This window comes from Otolemur garnettii, unplaced genomic scaffold (assembly GCF_000181295.1).
Source record: "Otolemur garnettii isolate 467f Iridium unplaced genomic scaffold, OtoGar3 scaffold00082, whole genome shotgun sequence".
Lineage (NCBI taxonomy): Eukaryota > Metazoa > Chordata > Mammalia > Primates > Galagidae > Otolemur > Otolemur garnettii.
The window spans coordinates 7,505,742-7,511,081 of record NW_003852477.1 but is presented as its reverse complement, the minus strand read 5'-3'; the positions used below and the strand labels follow the sequence as shown (position 1 = coordinate 7,511,081).

Genomic DNA, 5,340 nt, shown 5'->3' with positions numbered 1-5,340 from the left:
AAAAAAAAAAAAAAAAAGACTTAAGAGCTATATTTTTGTGTTTTTTTGTGAGAGTGAATATTGACCTTTCATTCCTAAGTTTAAGACTCATTTAATCATTTCCTGTAAGTCTGGTCTAGTGGTGATGAATTCTGTCAGTGTTTGCTTGCTGGGGATGATTTTATTTGTCCTTCATTTGTGAATCTTATTCTTGGCTAACAGATTTTTTTCTTTTAGCACTTTGAAAATGTCATCCCATTCTCTTCTGGTCTGTAAGATTTCTACTGACAAGTCTTTTGTTAGTCTAATGGGGTCTCCTTTATGGTGAATTGACACTTTCCTATTGCTAATTTTAAAATTCTTTCTTCCACTTTGACTTTAGACATTCTGAATAAATATACTGTGGTGAAGTCATTTTGGTAATGTATTTTCTTGGTGATCACTGAGCCTCTGTGTCTGGTTGTCTAACTCTTTTGCTAGATTTGGGAAGTTTTCATTGATTGTTTTCCTAAATTGTTTATCTAAACTTTTCAATCTCTCTTCCTCAGGAATATTGGTACTTCATAAGTTTGATCTGTTTACATAGTCCCAGATGTTTTGAAGACTTTTCTCATTCTTTTAAAATTCTTTTCCCAGTTACAGTGAAAGGAAAGTCATCTATGAACCAGGAAGCAGGCTCTCATCCGACATCGAAACTGCTGATGACTCAGTCTTGGACTTCTCAGCCTCCGGAACTCATAAGCACTACATCATTATAATGGATGTAGACAGCACAATTTCCAGTGGGCATTCAACTCCAGCAATGATGAATGCACAAGGAAGCACTAATTCTTCAATCAAAAATATTGCCTATAATTGTTGTTGGGACCAGTGCCAGGCTTGCTTCAACTCTGGCCCAGATCTGGCAGATCACTTACGTTCCATACATGTAGATGGTCAGCGAGGAGGGGTATTTGTTTGCTTATGGAAAGACTATAAAGTCTATAACACTCCATCAACCAGTCAGAGTTAGTTACAGAGGCATATGTTGACACACAGTGGAGACAAACCTTTCAAGTGTGTTGTTGGTGGCTGCAATGCCAGCTTTGCTTCTCAGGGAGGGCTAGTTCGCCATGTGCCCACACACTTCAGACAGCAGAACTCCTCAAAAGTTTCTAGCCAGCCAAGGGCCAAAGAATCTCCTTCTAAAGCCTGGAATGAACAAAAGGAGGAAGTTAAAGAACAAGAGACGGCTCTCATTACCATGACCACATGATTTCTTTGATGCACAAACACTGGATGCGATAAGACATGGAGCCATATGCTTTAACCTCTCAGCTCATATAGAAAGTTTAAGGAAGGGGCAAAGTGTTGTTTTTCATAGTACTGTAATAGCTAAGAGAAAAGAGGATTCTGGAAAGATAAAACTTTTGCTTCATTGGATGCCTGAAGACATTCCACCTGGTGTGTAGATGAATGAAAGTGAACGACATCAATTAAACCCAAAGATACTGCCTTGCTTTTGGACCCAAACATATACACAACAATGCCACAGAAGAGGTTGAAGAGAACTCTGATAAGAAAAGTGTTCAATTTGTATTTAAGCAAACAGTGAATGACATTTGCAATCAACTAAAAATTCGTCTATCAAATTAGGGCTGAAAATTACTGTTAAAGAGTGCTGTAGTATGTCTCGTGGCTCCCTTTTCAGGACTAGGGTTTTCTCATGGAGTACAGTATGTTAATATTTACCTATATAACCTGTTAACGGTTTCTGAAAAACCTCTCTTTGAAATTATTTGAATAATCTTTTCGTACTTTCATTTAACCTGTATGACTCTAATTTTTTTCCAAGGAAAGCATTTGGTTTTCGGCTTGTTTTTTCTTAATGTAAGAAAAATTGTATTTTTTAAAAAAGTATCTTCAAACTGAATCCTTTATGCACCAAAGTTGGTTTTGAAAAGGAAAATAAAATCACTTTCTTGCTTGGTAAGCAAGAAGCCATATGGATTTTTTTTAACTTACTGAAATGGAAATATGTGTAACTGGTTAGTATTATATCAAACAAATGTTGCATAGAGATAATAGAACATTGCTTGTAAATAATTCAGCAGATTTGTAATATATTTTTATTTATTTATTTATTTATTTACTTATTTGAGACAAACCTCAAGCTGTCCCCCTGGGTAGGGTGCTGTGGCATCACAGCTCACAGCAACCTCCAACTCCTGGCTCAAGTGAGTGCGAGTCTCCTGCCTCAGCCTCCCAAGTAGCTGGGACCACAGGTGCCTGCCACAACACCCGGCTATTTTTTGGTTGCAGCCGTCATTATTTGGCAGGCCTGGGCTGGATTGGAACCCGTCACCTTAGGTGTATGTGGCTGGTGCCTTAGCCACTTGAGCCACAGGCGCCGAGCCATATATTTTTATATTTTGAAAATGTACTGGCTCGGCGCCTGTGGCTCAAGTGGCTAAGGCACCAGCCACATACACCTAAGGTGGTAGGTTCAAATCCAGCCCGGGCCCGCCAAACAACAATGATAGCTGCAACCAAAAAATAGCCAGGTGTTGTGGCGGGTGCCTGTGGTCCCAGCTACTTGGGAGGCTGAGGCAGAAGACTCGCTTGAGTCCAGGAGTTGGAGGTTGCTGTGAGCTGTGATGCCATGGCACTCTACCCAGGGGGACAGCTTGAGACTCTGTCTAAAAAAAAAAAAAAAAAGAAAGAAAATGTACTGCAGATGTTTTTCTAGAGGCGTGAAAGTTAAATGTATATATTATAGTAGAAATAATATTGAAAGATATTGTAATTCACAAGTGCTACCGGAAGAATTGTTAATAAAGCACCTTCTTTAACAATAAATGTCTTTTGCAGACTTAAAAAAAATAAAATTCTTTTCCTTTATTTTTGTGTGACTGAATCATTTCAACAGACCTGTCTTCAAATCCTGAGATTCTTTCTTCTACTTAGTCTAGTCTCTTATTGAAGCTTTCAAATATATTTTGTCTTTCCTCTAATTAATTTTTCAGTTCCAGAATTTCTGGTTTATTTTTAAGATACCAATCTACTTGGTAAATTTCTAACTCATATCCTGAATTGATTTTCTGATTTCTTTGTATTGGTTTTCAGATTTATTTTGCATATCATGGAGAGTGTTTAAAATCAATATTTCAAATTTTTTATTTGGCATTTCAAGGAGCTTTTTTTGTTTTTTTTTGGTTTTTGAGACAGGATCTCACTTTGTCACCCTCAGTAGAGTGTCATGGTGTCATAGCTCACAGCAACCTCAAACTCTCGGGCTCAAGCTATTCTCTTGCCTCAGCCTCCTGAGTAGCTGGGACTACAGGTGCCTGCCACAACATTTTGCTATTTTTAGAGACTGGGTCTTGCTCTGACTCAGGCTGATATTGATCTCCTAAGCTCAAGCAACACCCGCCCAGAGTGCTAGGATTACAGGCATGAGCCACCACACCCAGCCCTCAAGGAGTTCTTTTTGATTGGGATCTGTTGCTAAACAACTGTGATCTTTTGGGGGGTGTTGTATTTCCTTGCTTTTCCATGTTTCTTTTGTCCTTCCATTGATATTTGTACATCTGGTGTAGCCATCACTTCTTTTAATTTTTGAAATTGCTTTCATAGGAAAGAATTTTTTCCTATATATATATATAGTGTTGGTTGAGTAGGATGCTTTGGCTTTGATTTTGGGTGCCTGTCATAGTGTGATCTTTGTATGATTTCATAGGCAGTACACAGGGTCAATGGTATCTGTGATTTCTTTGGTGGCTTAGGGTGTGCGTATTATTTGATATTGTGGCAAAGGTTTTCTGGAGACTTGGATGCCAACTGAGCCCATCTTTGATCCCTGGTGGTGTCAGCAGTGGAATGAATGTGCTTGTTTTGAGGTCCTAGAGCATTTGCACTCATGTTAATGGATCCTGGAGAGCCAATTCTTGGGCCTTCAGGTAGCTTTCTCAGAAACTGGTAGTAGGTTTCTGAGGCCCCTGGGTAGCTGGCATGATGTGGTGGTAGAGAAATCCACTGGGACACAACTGGTGCGTGTTGGTGTTATTGGCACCTGGGCTGGGCTAGGTGGGCTACTCTCTAGCATTATAGATCCCTGTAGCAGGGTAATGGGTATTGTCCTAAGTGTTCTTAGAAGAGCTTGTTCTCCCCTGTCTCCCTAGCCAGGTAGCAGCTACAGCCACATTTCCTCAAACTTGGTCCAAGGATGGCGTGCAGCCCAATGTCAGACTCTTGAAACAGTACCAGCTGTGTGCCTCCAACTATAGAGGGCAAAGTTCCTCTCAGGTGTTCAGCAGGGACAAGAAACTATGAGAAGTGAAGTCTAGTGAAGTCAGTTTTTCTTACAGAAACCTATTTCAAGGCAGTGGGTGTTGTCTTAGGTCTATGTAGGAGAGGATGGTGAGCAGTGGCTGCAGCTGTATCAGCCTGAACTTAGCCCAAGGGTGGGGTGCAGCCCAATAATAACTCCCAAAATGATGCCTTGGGCCTGCTATCAGATAGGGCAGGCTACATTCCAGGCAAGCAGTGTTGGCAAGAAGGTGTGAGGAGTGCAATCCACTCACACCTTAGTCTCAACAACAGCTTATAACAGATCAGTGTGGACCTTCTTAGGGGTGCATGGACCTTCTTAGGAGTACACCTTGGAACAATGCAGTGGTCCCCCATATATAGGCTATTAGAATGATGCCCAGCTGAAGCTGCTGTAGGCTTGAATAACTGTAAGATTCTCTGTGGGTCACTTTCTGGAGTAACATCTCTGTGTAATCTCTAAGCAGCTTCATATGTTAGGCCTGAGGCCCATGTTGGGAAAGAGATTATCCCATAGCCAAGATCATGAAAAGCCTCTTTCAGAATATGGAGCCCAGCAGGTTTCTCTCTTACTATTCCCCCATGGCCAGTACTTGGCCAGGCAAGTTGCCCTGAACCCTCTACTTACTTTTGGTGCTTCCTATTACTTCTCCAGTGAATCCTAGCAATCTGTTTGAAATGTGAGTATCTCCTTACTATTCTGGTTTCTCTCCCTGGAGGAGGCATGTATCTAGTTGGCCATCTTGGTCCAATGAAATCAAAAATTAAAGAGCTGAAAAAATTGAAAGACAACCCATATTCATAGATCAGAAGACTTAAAATTGTTGAGATGCCAATGTTACTCAAAGCTATCTACAGTTTCAATGTAATCTCTATCAAAACTCCAGTGGCCTTTTTGTAGAAATAGAAAAGCCAAACTTTGAATTTTTATGAAATTATAAAAGGCCCTTAATCATCAAAACAATCTTAAATAAAAGAAGAAGAATGTTACAGTACTCACTTTCTAACTTTAAAACTTACTGGCTCGGCGCCTGTGGCTCAAGCGGCTAAGGC

At 40.4% G+C, this 5,340-nt stretch overlaps 1 pseudogene; it reads left to right on the top strand.

Annotated features, from left to right (window-relative positions):
- The first annotated feature begins 736 nt into the window (after window positions 1–736).
- On the top strand, window positions 737–1,591 carry LOC100952527 (annotated as a pseudogene).
- Window positions 1,592–5,340: the final 3,749 nt, after the last annotated feature.